At 39.3% G+C, this 17,109-nt stretch overlaps 1 protein-coding gene across 1 annotated transcript in view; it reads left to right on the top strand.

Moving 5' to 3' along the window:
• The first annotated feature begins 2,089 nt into the window (after positions 1–2,089).
• tead1a (TEA domain family member 1a) overlaps positions 2,090–17,109 on the top strand; it is a 63,281-nt gene continuing 48,261 nt past the window's right edge. Inside the window, exon 1 of the mRNA XM_084733778.1 lies at positions 2,090–2,342. The gene's annotated coding sequence lies outside the window, so the exon portion shown is untranslated. The remainder of the gene's footprint in view (positions 2,343–17,109) is intronic.

Here is a 17,109-nt window from a genome sequence, read left to right as displayed (position 1 = left end):
TAGGGCAGTGCTGCTGAAAGTGGGGTCCACAGCAGCCTCAGGGGTCCTTCAGGGGGGTCCGGTGGGTGTGGGGCCCACAGTAAAATAAGTTGAATTTCATTGCTTGATAGAAAAAGATTTAGATACCTCACAGCCAACATTATTCCTGAATATATTCCTACTGATGGCCTCTATAAACACAAAAAGACAACAAACTGAAAGTAACATTATCGATATCCCTTAATAGGTTACGTTAGCTCAAATGTTGGCCTGTCTATTTTGTGTTTTTCCCAGCTGTTTTGTTGCTGTTTCTTGTTTAATTATCAGTGGGATTGTGAAAGAATTCAGTCAATAAATCTGTCACATATTTCCCTCCAAGAACTGCTTGCTAACAATACTGGCAGACATAATGTTACTGAAACCTAAAACACTGCTTTTTGTTGCTTATAGTCCCTACAACTTAATATTAACTGTATATTTGTGTATGGAGGCTGCTTATATGCTATGACATAATAAGGATATGAATCGGTTAAATTGTATTTCGGGGGCGATATTGACAATTTTCTTTTAAAGTGTTTTTTGATTTAGAATTATTCAAACACAAAAGTGAGACTTCTTAATAAAAGGACCAGTGTGCAGGATGTTGAAATGGGGTTTTTCAGGCCATGGACAAAGCCACTTATTTCCCTATCGATTAATTTGTACATGAATAAAATATTGATAAGTAGTTAGTTAGTAGTACTAGTATTTCTGATGCAGATAAGCGAGGGTGGGGATGTTAAATTGTATAGTCGACTAATTGCGCACATCTCTACCATGGACCCCTTAGGTCTCTATTATTGTCCTAAATGGATCACAACAGCAGACCCCCTCCCCCTGGGTTAGTTGTGTTTATACTGTTTTATGAATGGTGAATAGACATTTTATTTCTTCACAATAAAAGCCCCATGTTATTTTGTTATCTAAAAGCTTTTTATTATGAAGCAACAAAATCAGGAAATATTGGGTTTTCATCAGCAGTAATTCAACATGACTAAGACAGTAAAATAAAGCAGATACCTGAATGCACAAACAGCGAGAGAAACTAAATTTAAAACCACAGAGATTCAGTTAGAAGCTATAAAAGTAATGACAGCTGAAAATACAGAGGCATTTCAACGCTTTGTCTCTGCTCTCCTGCAGACATGAATTGAGTCTTGGCTTGCCACCACACATCAGAAAAAAATAAAAAATAAAAACAGGGAGGAAAGCAAGTCTACTGGCAAGGAGGAAAAGGCCAGTTGCCTTTTTAGTGGGTTTATACATGTTTTTTTTTTTTTTTTTTAAAAACATATACACTGTAATTTTGGTATAAAAATGGTACAGGTTAGCTTCCTCAATGATTGATGGGTGGATTGATTGATTAGCACCCACAACTAGCATAGGGTGACTTAAAACTAGCAACAGGTGAAATTTAGAACATATGCTGAGCCATAGCTGACAAAATATTACAACTTTGTTCTTCCATGTATAGGCTACATGTTTTTACAACTAGAGAATGTAAAAATCAGTTTAGATGTACACATGAAAAGTAAAATGTTAACAAGAAAGAACCATTATTCATTTTTATTTATTTTTTTTGTTAAAGCCACAGGTTGCAGACCCTGTTCTAAGATAGATTTTTATTTCAGGTGATGATACACTGATGAAAATATTACATTCCATTTCTGACACATTCTGCTCATAAATGCCCATGAATCTGTCACATCTAAAGTCTAAAGTGTTTAGAATGGCTTTTGAATTATTTTGACTTTTTTAGTTTTACTTTTATTTTTGTCAACTAACTTTACTTTCAAATGTATTTGACGTGGCAGTGAAAGTTTAAATGTAACCTTCACAGATGTTGTCACTGTATTTTGGGGGGAGATTTGTCGTCAGCTGCTCGTCCACGCAGAGCAGACCTTGTTTTTATCTCGACCCATTCTCCTCCTCCTCTGAATAGAGTTAGGGCGCTCCACTCTTTTCTTTTGTTGTTGAACGCAGCCCATACAGTCCGGCCCCTTCCCCCTCGCTCTTTTTTTTTTTCCACCCATCCTCCCATCTCTCACTCACTCTGTTTCATCCATCCAGGGTGACGCCAGTCCCTCTCACCCCGCCCCGTTCAACTCAGTCCACTGCGTTCATTTCATTCCTGCTCCCATTCCGCGCATATTTCGCATCCTTGGAGAGACGCTGCGCATTTTACGCACTCAGCGCGCCCGATCCTTCATCAAACCAAAACCGAGAGGAGACTCTGGAGTTGGCGGAGTGCTTACCGATGCTGTGGCGACTCCGATCCGCGGAAAAGTGTGGGAATTAATCCATAAAGACGCGTATGAATCGAGGTAAGTTCCCAAGGAGGAGTCTCCCCCCCTCAGCCTGTAGCCTGCGCGTCTCAAAGCCCCCGGACGTTTCGCTTGTTTCGAAAACCCTGAAGTGGTCCATGAAACTGAAATTACAACAATTTCGGCGACATCACGAGCGCGATCGACACAGTCCACCCCCTGATAGATGTTAAAGAAGTCCAACAAGCTTATTAATGCCCAGCCGCGTGAGAATCAAAGCGAGGGATGTCGCTTTCACTACACTTTATCCTCCTTTCTCCCGACAGCAACAAAACAAAGCTGCTTTTCTATCACTTCTTTCTCTCGTAGACTAAAACACACAGTGTAGGATGTCTCTATATCAGAGTTAGGTCCCGAATTGACCTTCGTGTAACGCGAAGCGGATGGAAACATGTTCGCTGCAGCGCTGGGAGGCAGCTTAACAAAGCTGGGAGTGAATTGGGGACTTGTTGCATCGGCGGGGTTTTCTCTTTCCCTTCACAGGCAGGCAGGCAGGCAGGCAGGCAGGCAGGCCCCAGTCACAGGAACAGGCCACGGGCTGATAACATGCACACAGTCAGTGTTTACCCAGCGGACAGAGCACATTATATGCTCAATGGAAACACGATCACACAGGCTGCTGCTGGATTTGTTAACGCATTTACTCCTCCTCTCCATTTTAAAGAAAAAAAAAAAGACTAATATCAGAGATTAAAACTCATTTCTTCAAACATTTTTCCCACCTTTTCAAAGCTGACTCATCTTTTACTGGAAATTCACGGTTTCCATCTTATATTGTTTGTAGACTGAACTGGGATAAACTGGAGTGAGGGTCATCTTATGCTTTTCTGAACATTAGAGCTGCAACAATTTAATGAATTAATCAATTATTGACTATTTAATTAATTGCCAAGTATCTTGATAATCGATTAATTGTTTTGACTCACTTTTTTAAAAAACAGTCCAAATTCAATGATGTCAGTTTCTGAAATGTGAATATTCTTTAATTTATGAAAGTAAACTGAATATTTTTGGGTTGTGGACAAAACAGGACATTTGAGGACAGCAGATCGGGCTTTGGAAAACTGTGATCAACATTTTTCACAATTTTCTGATAAACAACTCCTTCACTAAGAAATTAATTTACAGATTAATTGATAATGAAAATAATACCCAGTGAACGTATGACTGGAAAGTGTCATTTGGTTCATTTTACACCAACTCACACGTCATATACATCATGTTTTAAGTATCTGTGGTTATTTTGTAAGAGACATTATAGCTTTTTAAGTCACCAGGCAACCCCCATCTGGGCTTATAGTTGTTATGTTGTGTATTTCCTTTTTAAATATTGATTAAAGGACTGCTCTTGTCCTTTATAGCGAGAGATCTGTGGTAACGCAGGCCAAACCACAATGTAATTATTGGAGAAAATTACAGCCTGTAGCATGAACCATAGTAGCTGCATTACTTCTGTAACAGTAATCCATCTGTCAGATGAGGGGAGGGGTGTGTGCGATAAAAGGATTCTTTTTGGTACTGATGTGGTTGAATGAAATTGTCAAATTAAGGGAGATGAATGTTTTGTTTTGTGAAAGACTTGCATTCACAGTGAGTTCACGAGTCAGATAAAAATATCTACATTTGGTACGGCTGCAGCTCACGATTATTGTCATGATCGATTTATTATTTTCTCAATGATTTGACAAATATTTTTTCTCTCATAAAATGCCAGTAATTCATGATATAGTTACTGATTAGTTATCACTTGTACCAAAGTTGCAAAACAGTCAGTGTGTGAGATGGAGACAGCATTAAACTGTCTTTTAAATTATCAGAAAAGCAAAACAGAAAAATCTAAAATTCTTTTATAAAAGGAATTTAAAGGTGTGTGTACATTTATTCAGTTTCTCGACTGACTTTTGGTCCATCTCTAGCTGGCAACAGTGTGAAATATTAATAAATGAGACTTAGTGATAATCTACACCAGCAGCAGTGTCTATGACGACATTTCTCCTGAAAAATATGAATTTTAAGAAATGACACAAAATAGTTTTTAATTTTTATGCCTTTTTGAAAAAGTGTTAAACCTGTCTTAGGAGCAAACTGCCCTTTTCTTCTCTCTTTAAAGTGTTTCAGAATTATAAATCAGGTGGTCTCAAGAAGTGTAACAGAAGAAGGAGTGTGTGTGTGTGTCATTGTCTTTGCTGTGTCTAGGCCTGCAAGTGTACAAAGCTTTGTCAGTCACCCTGGGCAAACAGCCTCCCGTCGTCCCTCCACTTTCCTCCCCTCTCCCTCCCCCCCGGTGCCTCTCCCTCTCCAGTCCGTTGACATCTGTTTTGAGTGCTCCGTGCACCTGTAGAGACCAGGGAAGTGTGTGTGTGTGTGTGTGTGTGTGTGTGTGTGTGAGTGTGAGAGAGAGGGAGTGAGAGGGGAGGACAAGGGAGGTGCAGAATGCAAATCCAGGCGTTTGTTCTGGGCCTAAGCAACACAGACTGACTGACTAACGACCATTTGGTGTGTGTGTGTGTGTGTGTGTCTGAGAGTGTGTGTTTGCCTCTTGCTGTCCAGGCCAGGCAGGCCTATTGTTGCAGCAGCAACAGGCGTCGGTGGATGAGGACGCACCATATGGCCTCTGTGTGCTTTAGTCACAACCGCTGTGTACGTGCGCATGTTTGTGTGTGTGTCGGTGCACTTCACCAATGCTGTAACAATATGGTGGAGTTGTGTGCGGAGGGCTGCTTGCTGCCATCCTCCTTGTTGTTTCATCTGTCGTCTCATTTCAAGACAGGAGGAGAAAATCCGGCACACAGATTTTTCTGGAGTCGGGATTAGGAGGAGTAATCTTCCTGGCATGAAACGATGTCTTGTGACGTCCAGATGTGGATGTTCATTTTCATCCAAATCATTTAGTGTGTTTTTCTTAGCTGATTTAATTGAGAGCTTTGCTCGGTGCAGATTGTCAGTCTGGATGAATCAACAGGTGATACAGTGAATCAGGCTGTGAGGAGCTCTGTGCTGTTGCTGTTGGGAACTATTGAGGTGTAAATTTGAGAATTTTCTCTTTTTAATAAACTAGTTATTTTTAATTCCAATTAAATCCAACTCCTACAGTTTCCTGTTTGGATTAGAGCTGGGTACCAGACTTTAATTGTTATTTGATTCCAAATTCTGATATCTTAGGAGTAAATCTCCAAGTTGTTTTATTTTTAATGTTGTAAAAGTGCTTTGAGTGGAGAAATGCCAAGGTTAGATAGAGCTGCAACTAATGATTATTTTCATTGTCGATCAATCTGTCAGTCATTTTCTCAATTAATCGAATAATTAATCCTCTCACAATCTTGTCAGGTGAAAAATTGGTCCAAACATGTGGAGCACACAGATGTATGTATGTCTGTGTGCTCAGCATGTTCGGACCAGTTTTTCCAAAATCACTTTTAACAGTTATTTTCATTATCGATTAATCAATCAGTTGTTTGGTCCATAAAATGTTAGAAAATGAAGATCAGTGTTGTCAAAAAGCCCGAGATGACGTTCTTAAATGTCTCGTTTTGTCCACAACCCAAAAATACTCAGCTTACTGTCAGAGAGGAGTAAAAAAAAGCTGAAAATATTCACATTTGAGAAATGCAAATCAGAGAATTTGGACATTTAAAAAAATAAATAAATAAAAGGAGGACACAAAATAATCAACTATCAAAATAGTTGGCAATTAATTTAATAATAGATTCATTGTTTTAATTTTGTTTTTATTTTAATCACATTGTGGTAAATGAGTTTATGTTTATGAAACATTGAAAAAAGCAGCTGAAAAACAAACTAAAGATTTGCACTGTAATGTGTAATGTCATTTTCATTTTGTGTTGGTCAGTTATGTAAAATTGGTATTGATAAAAGTATCGTCAGGGTTAAACGTTAATGTTTGTCCATAAATGTACTTTAGTTTTTACTTGCCCCTGTACAAGCTGTTTTATGTATTTGCAGTTCTGAAATACCAACAAAGACCAAAGTTAATTGTCATGCTTAATTGAGGGCTGCAACTTCTATTAAATGTCAGGAAATGGCGAAAAAGTCCATCCCACTTTTTCAAAGTTCAGGATGATGTTCTTAAATGTCTTGTTTTCTCAGTCTAAACCCCAATCTTATTCAGTTTAATATGATAATAATGAAGAAAAGCAGGAAAGCCCCATATTTGAGAGGTTGAAAACAACATTTTCTGCCATTTTCCAGGAAAAGTTATTCTAACAATTAATCAGTTGTCATAAGATGTAATTCTGTATTTACAACTTGCCCAACATGGCATTTTACTTGCCCCGGGCAAGCAGGCAGTCCTTAATGTTGAGTCCTGATTTTTCAAGAGCTGGTATGAAAGTGGAGTTATGAATATCAGGACTGGTGTCGAAGCTCTCTGAAAGATACCCAGCCCTAGTTTTGATTTTACACATCTTAGACTATAACAACTTCTGCCTTTTATTTAGTTTTTGCTCACAAACGTAGTGATTTTCTGCTGGAAGTGACAGGATGAATCCAGATGAATTTGCTCTCTGTGTTTTTTAAAGTGTAAATGAAGGGGAGCCTGAGCCTGTGTGTAATGAAATTTAGGGAGCGGAGCCGGTTTATTAGAGCAACAATGCTGAGTGGGTGGGGGGCAGGGGGCAACGGGGGTAGGTGGGGAAAAGGGAGGGTGGGTTTGAGGGGTGTGGGGTGAGGTGGGGGGCAGGCTTTGTTTAGGGGATGGGGGAACAATAGGCATCCTCCTGGGTGGGGTGGGGTGTGCATGGGGAGCAGGGAGGGGGAGCTGGTTTCTGGCTGCAGGAGGCTGTGGAGCCTGTGCTGGCTTGTCTGACTGCCCGGCCTCCCTGTCTCTCCTCTCCTCGTCTTCATCTGTCTGTCTGTCCGTCTGTCTCTCGTCCACTCTAATGCAAACACATCTCAGATTTCAAAATGTGTCTTTTCCACTGTTTGCATCTGGACAGGGACTCCTATAACTCACAAGGTGCTCTGATGATAATAATAAGATGGCATTACCATACAGGTGATTCAGCAGCAACATATTGTAAGCTAGTCATTGATGAGACATTGGGGTGTGTGTAAGTAAAGAGAAAAACCTCATATTTACTCTGCAGGATCTTTTATTCTCTCCATTATACAGATTTTCATAAAAGCTGATATGAAACAGCGTGCACCAAATTGCAGAGAGTCTTTTCACTTTTTTCGTTTTTTAAAAACAGATTCACCAGGGTTCATAAGGGTGCTGAAAAACTTGTGGACACTTAAATTTTCAAGGTTTAAAAAGTGTTTTGATTTTGCAGGAAGTGCTTGAACCTGCAACCGCATTACTTTGCTTTTTAGACAGAAATAAAATGATTATCTCACCAGGTTATATAGGATGCCAAGTCTACTTACAGAATTTGAGAAATATTCAAACACAACTTTAATTTATCACACGTAGGTAGTTTATTGCACAGTAACATCTGAGGGGTGTATTATGAGGAGAGATTAAATGGGTTAGTGACTTCTGTTGAGTGTAAAATCAGAGTTTTCAGAGCCATGACGGTGGCTCTCTCTTAACCTGACTAGGTCACCATGGTAACTTATGCTGAACCCATAACCTGCAGGTTCCGATTTCAGGGTTTCAGATTAAATTGGTTGTAAAAAGAGCTGCTCTTTAACTTATTCTTTTCCTGACGATATTCTGTATGAGGGATACGGATGCTCAGATTTTATAAGTTGATGTTATATGTGCAAAGTTCCTACACTGTATAATAGTAATGCCACAGAGCAAAACCATATCACAGCAACAAATACTGTATGCATTGCGTTGCCACGGGAACCTCTGTTTGGTGATGCAGAAATTAATTTTTTTCCCCGTTAGATCATCCACACTCTATAAGAATGATGAAACAACTACAGACACTGCAGTGCACAACTTTGATTTGGCTCAAAACTAAAGTAATTTCCACTTATCCTTCATTATGGGACGGTGTCAGACTGAGAGTATCATTTTTAAATACAGTTAATTGTTTAATGTGCAGCTGTCATGTTAGATTTAAACGCCAGCATTAAGAGCTCATTAACTAATTTTCTGCCAGCATTCCTCTGTTACCTTATTCGCAGCAACAGTGTTGCTTTATCTCATGATATATTTCTATATTCTCCATAGCTCTCCATTATAAATTGTAAGTCTTGAATGATCACACACCCCTTTTTATGTGACTGTGCACAAAGCCTGCGTTAATGCAAGGAAAGTTGATCACCATCATTGTGACGGCTGTTATCTCTGACTGGGGTTTTAGGTTCTGTCAAAGCCAGCTCATGCAAAGAAAGCCTGGTTATGTTGAGCTTCCTCCGGCCCTCTGATTTAATGTGATGAAGAAGTGATATAATCATTTTAAATATATTTGAATTTGACTTTGGAAAAGGGGACACACGTACACGTACACACACAACAGAGTATTATAGGAGACTACAAGTCTGATTTAGGGTCAGACAACATATAGTGAATTGGCATTAGGGATGTTCCTGGTGACTAATTTCCCTGTTGAATAAACACCTATTTTAATTTAAAATGGTTGACTAGTCTAGCAGTAACAAAACACTTGGAGAGCAGCTAAAATTGAGCACAGTTTATTACTTTATAATGTTAAGCGCTGTCTGAAAAACTACTATGTGCATTAAGAGTAATTTAAAGCGGTTAATCGCGTTCTACGGAAGTAAAATTGTATTTTAATTGCAGCTCAATTGTGTGGCACTTTGTGCTGTGCCACACATTAACCTACAAAACATGACAACACAGTGTGGCTAACGTTAGCAGTGCTAGCAGCAGCCTGTCTGTGCTGAATGTGTTTACACATTGCTCCAGTTGAGTGGTTACACACCAGTTTATTCTGGTATTTCTGGCGCCGACTAGCGAGGGTGGCGGCGTTTAATCGTATAGTTGACCAATCGCACATTCCTAATTAACATATCACAATGTCCACAGTTACAATGGCCGATGATATCGTTAGTGTTTTTTAAAATGGTCTTTGTTTCAGCACCACGTCTGAAACACTCTGAGACACTCTTTTATGTAACAGCGATGTCAGAAAGACGGTATTTCTTTTGCCTATAAATCTCTACAAAAAGTGTTTTTCAACATTAGCAGGTATGAGGGGTGTCAAGATTCAATATGACTTTCTGTGTTACAATCAATATTTGATTTGATTTTTCGATTTAAAGCTTTTTTCATTTTGCACTGATGGCTCTGCCATTGCAATCAAGTCTTGATTTGTAAAGATCAACAGATCATTGCTTTTATGTTCTGACCTGTCATTTACATTTTCCAATTCTTATTTAAAACGATTCTTCCTTTATTCGGACACATGCTGGATGCCAGGAATAAGTGTGGGTGGAGAGAAAAACAAAAACTTGGAGAATTGCCCATTTTGCCTTTTCACAACTGGATTCTTGAAATTGAAAGCTAAATTTTATCTTTTTTTTTTAATTTAATATTGACATTTGGACACCCATAGCAGATGTGCAGTACAGCTGCTACTATCATACATGCTTCTGTTTCTCTGTCAGCGGAACGCAGCTTTAGTTTCTGTTTTTACTGCTTTAGATAAAATCACTTGTTTTCAGGAATGCTATGTAAGACTTGAACTGATACCAATAGTGATACTGCTTATCGATACAGATACTTATCAATACTACTAAGAATAATTGGGTGTAAAAATAAACACATGACATCAGTTATTATTTTGCAGAAGTAAATTAATTGTTTCCTGAGTTTTTGCATTTAGCTACATTTTTTTCATTAAATGTTGTAACTTGAGCCCAAACTTTTTAACCTGGCACCGGTTTAGTACCAGTGATTGATACTCATCTCTCCTTGTTTTAAATTATATACGTTATGATCTTTTTTTTCAGTTTTATAGCATTCCTCCCAAAAAGAAAACAGTAAGCAGATCAAATTAAACTGATTTCCAACCTGATTTTATATCTCTGCCAAAAGTTGTGATTTCCTGTTGCAAGAACTGGCCAATTTTAGTAAAAAGTCCCAATGTGAATGCAGCAATCTAGGAAAATAAAATAAAGAGAAGTATGGGAAGAAAGTGGAAAGCCATTGACTGTATATAAAGACGGACGACATGACAGCTCCCTGAAAGTGATGCCAAAACATTTCAGTTGCCCCCTGGTGACTGGCTGCAGTAAAAATCATAAATCCTGCCCACTCCATGTTAGCAGATGGGACTGGGACCAAACAAAATCATCAAAGTTCACATCAAATGAATGTTTCCCAAATATGTTTTTTGTTAATTTAGGTAGCTCCTGTCATGCTGATGCCTGATCAAGTGTTCACTTCTCTGATCAGTTTGGTTTTAATTAGGTATCTGGGGGTTTCACTGGGGGGTTCAATTGACAACTGACCTCTGCTCGCAATCACGATTCCTAAGTCCCACCCCTTTTGGAATCTCAGTCAACTTTGTTCTTTCCTGTTCCTGCAGGCTACGTAGATATGCTATGTTGAAAAGAAACCCACACTTTGAGCACGTTTGAACATGTTGCTGGGGGACCTGTAAAAGTGACATATGTATATATATATATATATATATATATATATATATATATATATATATACAGCATATATAGTCTACTGTTAGCAAAACACCAGCTAACTAGCTAGGTAATTCACACCAATTGTTAGCTAGTTACTGATAGACAGTGTTAGCAAAATGCTAATCTACATCAGCCATGAGCTAGCTAGTGTTTTGCTAACATTAGATAACTTAAGATGTGATTATATGTCACTTTTATAGATCCCCTAGTGACAATAATCATCTTTAAAATTTGTTTTTCTTTATGACAGACAACCCTATCAGTCCAAGATGGCAGCATTCGTAGCTGGTATGTTTTGGCTTCATATTTGGGAGGAGGTGGAGACATGTAGTCCATTTTTATTAACATTCAATGGGAAATGCAAATTGGTAGTTCATATTATTGCCATTTTTAAATCCTCATTCCACCAGTATTTAACGTTCCAACATAAAAACCAGAAAAGTTCCCAGAATATTGTGTGAATTTAAAAACTAAAAAAGGAACACAATATGTAGTTTAGGTGGTTGTCCACTGAGAGGTTTAGAGGAAGCAAAACTTTACCCTGACAAGATAGTGGACTGTGTCACCAGCCACACTGTTTAGCACATCATCAGAATCAGAATCACACCTTTAGAAATAGCTCCTACAAACCAATATTGTGGACAGGAAACACATTAACAGTATTTTCAGGTTTATCTGCATTAGTGTGGACATGATCTCAGGGTTTTAGCACCCAGCAGATAAACTGATGAGGGGAACAAACCCTTCATGGGAAGCCTGAACCAACCCCGTGTTTCCTGACCTCAGCAGGAAGCGAGCTGGAAGTCTAGATTTCAGCTACGTCTTGTGTACTTTCCCGGTCGGGGGAATAGACATGATAAACAGTGCAGAGCGGGACAACAGCTCACTCTGCTCTCTCGCAGTGGGAAAATGTTTCCCTGCTGTTGTGCTCACGACCTCAGTTTTAGTCTTGAGCAGGCCTGACAGTGATTACTCACTGTTGTTTGTTCTCTGATAACATTTCCACACTCGGCGTAGAGCGTGATGCATTATTCAGAAATAGCTAAGTAATGGCCAAGTTGAAACCAAATAAGTTTTAGCTGAATGAAAAATTTAACAGCTTCTGTGTTTCTCAGAGCCTGTAACATTTTATGGTAATTTTGCTAGCACTGATTTGCCTTTTTGTTCTTTAGATGCTATTAGTAACTGTGAATGACAGTATAAAGTAATTACATCTTCATTCATCTGCCATTACAGTTTGTCTTCCATAGTAAAAGTCGAATCGTTCAAATGAAACACACACTGGCTCAAATTAATGCACCCAGAGGTTTTTCTGCTACACACACACTATTATCCCCACCAGGCATAAGCTGGGAGGGGATCATGTAATCACTCCCATGTATGCATGTGTGTGCATGATGCCTGGACCTGCAGCTTGTCTGCAGTAAATCTTGAATACTACTGAACTGAATGACCAATGAGCTGATTTTTTTAATGCACATCCATGACTATTTGCTAAAGGATCTCTGTGCTCCAGAATTCTTTAAAAGCTTTTTATGTCTTATCAGTCATCTCATTCTTGTGAATGCAATATCGCCATGAGGGCTTTTCTTCAAACTTGACACAAACGTTCACTTGGACTCAATTAAATTTTGGTGGTCAAAGGCCAAAGTCATGGTGACCTCACCGCACACATTTTTGCCCATAATCAAGATTCTTTGCGCTAATTATGACAAAATTACACACAAATATCTAATAGGATAAAAGGGTGGTGAGGTGATGATATTTTATATCCAAATGGCCTAACGTCAACTCTTTAAAAGTAGTCTCTATGTGAGGACAGTACATTATTCACTGGAATCATCCATGTAAAGTGATGACTTCCATTTTGCCAAAAAAAACACTGCGGGACAACGCATGTGGGGGTCACGTTAATGTTGGCTGAACTTTACTAATCTCTGGTTGCATCTGGCAGTTGTGGTGAGATTGCAGTAGGTGCTTCATCATCTATTGTTGTCTGGTGAGGATCTGCATTCTTGTTTGATCTGTATGACTTGTAGAAACTAGCAAGCTTTAGCATATGCTAAGCTAATGTTGGCAAACTTTAGCTGGACATTGAATAACCGAGACGACTGAGCCATTCACCATTCATTTATAATAGTCAGTTGTGGCTACAGTGGCTACTGTATAGCAGAAGTTACATAGTTACGCTTTAAGTTTAGATTCGGAGTACAATCAAATATTTTCCTTTGAGGTTCTTTTTATCAGTGTGAGAATTGATTTGAAGTGTTAAACCCCATTTGAGATTGTTGTTGTGCTGCTGGAAATCTCCCAAACCCTTCTGAGAGTTTGCTGCACAGCTTAACTGTTGCAACATGTCGTATTTCCCTGGTAGTTTTTGCATGTTTTGGTCAAGTTGTGTGGTTATTTGAGCTGTTTTGGTAAGCATGGAAATTTCACTGTAGTATAAGCACCCCTGAGTCTTTTCTTTCACTCTGTATGACCACGTGTCAAAGGAGAACTCTGTAATATATCTACTGTAATTTCTCATAAAATGACCATGATATGTCATCAGACATTAAGGAAATGTTAAGTGGAAAATACTTGTTTCTCTTACAATAACACTGCAGCCACAATGTCCTCTTTTGCCAGTTCAATTCTAGGCTGGAATAACTGTTTTAGTTTACCTGTTTCACATTAATTAAAGTTCAGATAAGTAAGTGTCTCTTTATGAGTCGTAAGAAATCATTAATAATCTTTAACAGGTTATGTTTATAACGGCAATATGTTAAGTCTGGAATGCAGTAATTCAGGCCGTCACTTAACTCAAACTCCAGAGTAGTTTTTGTTTTCAGGATCACAGGCCTAACTTTATATTGACAGAGTAATAAACAGCTGATCAACTTACAGTGGAGTGCAGTTGCTTGTCCTGTGCTTCTGTAGTGTTCCTGCCTGCTTGAGCTCTGTCAAGTCTGAGGAGGAGGGGAGCGGGGGAAACAACTCGCTTTAACCGCTGATCAGATATTAAATAGGGTTTCAAGCTATTTAATATACAGGCTATGGCTCCAATTCGCTATTTGAACTGCAGTATTTTGGGACAGAAGATTGCCACACATTGCTCCTTTAATGGATAATTCCATTTCTTACAACCTGAGTCTCATTTCTGTAGTTTTAGCTGTGATTTTGTATCTTTTAGGCCACTTTATGTCTTTGGTACTAAGCCGAGAGTAGAGAGATCATAAGAAATAAGGGGGGGAGAAGAGACGGGGAATGACATGCAGAAAAGATCCATGGGTGCCTTAAAGGCCAATTCATCGTTTCCACATCCGACTGGCTGCGAGGCTCCACGTGGCGTAAACCTCCATCTGCCAAGTCCGTGAGGGTCCGTGCAGAGTTAGACCCCTGTTCTTGTTAAGCAGTCACACACACACTGTTCACTTTCTGCAACTTTTTCTTGATGTTCAGCCAAACACAACAAACAAAGGAGCTCTTATTCTTGTTGTCAGGAGGTCAGCATCGTGTTTTCTAGTGTGCATGTGTGGAACATGTCTGCGTCTGCACAACCACACTTGTAGTACGCACTGAAGTGCATGAACGTCTGCTGTCTGCGTCTGAATTTAAGTATTATTAAGGCTTTAATCCTTAGGCTGCCACGGCATCCCAGCCATCATTTATATTGGCAACAAAATTAAAGTACTCATCAAGTAAACTGCAAAGATTTTAGAAAAAGACAATGCCACTAAAAATAAGGTAGACGCTAAAATGTTTGCCCAACTTGTCCATTGTAAATGCTTGTCTCAGACTAAGCATAATTTTAGCTGCACCAAATTATGAATTTAAACTAGAGATCTCCTGTTATGCTCCAGTCTGGTAGATTTTTAGCAGTCAGTACTTCCTTTCAACTATGCAGATTTTTCAAAAGTAAGATATGATGAACACACAGAAGTCTGTCTATTTATCTGCTTGCTCAATACAGCATTAACAACCTGTGAACAACCTGCTCTGCTCTGTGATAACGCTTAGAGCAGTTTGGTAGACAGAGGAATATGAAATAATCAGACACTGCAAAAATGGTTTTGATTATGATTAGAATCTGTAAACCCCACACTTTACAGGATAATCTGGGTCTAACATTGGTACCGACTGAGGGCTGGCCCAGATTCTCCCAAATCTCGGGAGGGGTCAATCTGAAGAGAACCAGCCCGCAACTCCTGTAGTGTGGGGTCAGCATTAAGTGCAGGCTATAATTAGTTTATGTTCACCGCTTTACTTCCCCAACTGATGGATGCAGATTGGGCGGGAGCCGAGAGCTTTGTTGCTTCTACTTGAGTGAGATTTTTTTATGATTGGTTTGCGGAATTTTTGCAAAAAACGGCCGAGCATAAGCACTAGGGCTGAACAGTTTTGAAACAATATCTCATTGCTCTCATTATTTTGACAGATATTGCAATTGCGATATGATTTGTGATAGTAGAGGCAGTGAACATTGTTGCACCATTATTCTTATTTTGACTGAAAAACATGTCAAAATGATTGTGGTGTGATTTTTTTTTTTGCAGGAAGTCTCTGCCTCATTACATTTATTAATTTAAAAAAAATTTGACACACATTTTGTCTTTTACAAATATTGCACCTCCTGCCATTTCAAAAAACAGATATATTGTGATTTTGATAAAAAATCTTGATTAATTGTGCAGCCCTAATAAGCAAACCCAATATCAGGAAAATGTACAAAAAATGAAATGGCAATATTCCAAATATGGATTAAAATGAACTTTAAAGACATTCTCTCGTTATAATGTACACAAGACCCTGAACTGCACAGTTAGAAAGCTATTGTAGATTTGGGTTTCCGGTGCCTTTAAATAGCTTAGTACCACCAGCACGGGATGCACAGCCGCCGCACTCTCTGCCTCCCAACCTGCATCGGTCTAAATAAAGCACTACCCAAGTTTTAATGGACCACAGATGGAAAACACAGTTCAGGGGCTAATTCATTTTGTGTGTGCATGTGTGTGTGTGTGTGTCTGTGTGTGTTATGAGCAGTGGTGACGAGAGCAGAGCATCTGTTAGCTGTAGAGGATGTAATTGTGGCGGAGACATGGATAGATGGAGTTCACTGTACTCTTTTCACTTTCACGCGGCCGTGCAATGTTCCTTTACTAGGTGTGGAATGAGGCTCACACACACGCACGCATGCACACACACACACGCACGTAAACACACATGTGGTTTCTGTCTCGGCACAATGCTCCCAAGCTCACACTTATTAAATGGTGTTGGTATTGCTGCAACCTCCCCAGGCCTCTCTTTCTACTGGTGGAGGATATTGTCTCCTGCGTGTGCGTGTGTCGATGTGACAGTCTACCCCCCGCCCCTCTAACCCCACCCCCCCCTTCGGTCTGACTCAGCAAAAATTGGTGGAAGAAGAATAACAGAGAAGGACGGAGAGAAGAGCTGCTAGCTAAACCTTTTACCATCACATTTCCAGGAGGAAATAAGCACTTCACTGTATCAGTGTGCAATCTGTGACCAATTACTGTGTGTGTGCATAAATGGTAATGCCTCTGTGAGAAGAGATGGTGGAATAATGAGAAGTGCATGCTGTGAATCACAGCCTCTTCACCACTCATAAAGCAAGTCTCTCTCTCAGTTTCTCTGTCTTTCTCAAGTGTGTATTAGCGCACAGGAAGAATAAAAGAAGCTTTTCTAGTTTCATTTCACTGAGGCTGCGCTTTCATTCGGCCTAATGAATATCTGTCTTTGTTATTTAAACATGAAATCGGGTCAGAACTAATCAAACCAACTCGAGATGTTCATAAAGGTGATTATTTTTTCCCAGCGTTGTGGGTGATGAACGTATCAGTAATGGATTAATTGAAATTGTGAACTATAAAGAGTGAATGCAGTGATGAGACAAAAATCACTAGTAATGGAGCAGAGAAGTGATTAAGGTCTGGTTTAGAAATGGAGGCAAAAAAGAGATGAGCTCAGTCTGCACAAACATATTTGTGCAACCTGATCGATCTCACAGTTCAGTGATTCCCTTCATGACCCACCAGTGGGCAGCGGCCCAGTGGTGAGCCTTGAGAAGTCGTGAAAAAAAAGGTTTTAAGTTTTAATTTCAGACGTTTGAAATTACCATCGTAACATTGTGTCTTAGAACTGATGAATATGTACTTCAAGGAGTGAGAGATGAAGAGCACAAATA

Source organism: Lutjanus erythropterus, chromosome 13, assembly GCF_056507025.1.
Source record: "Lutjanus erythropterus isolate fLutEry1 chromosome 13, fLutEry1.hap2, whole genome shotgun sequence".
NCBI lineage: Eukaryota > Metazoa > Chordata > Actinopteri > Lutjaniformes > Lutjanidae > Lutjanus > Lutjanus erythropterus.
Note: the sequence above shows the minus strand (reverse complement) of the source record. Positions and strands in the feature narration are given on the sequence as shown.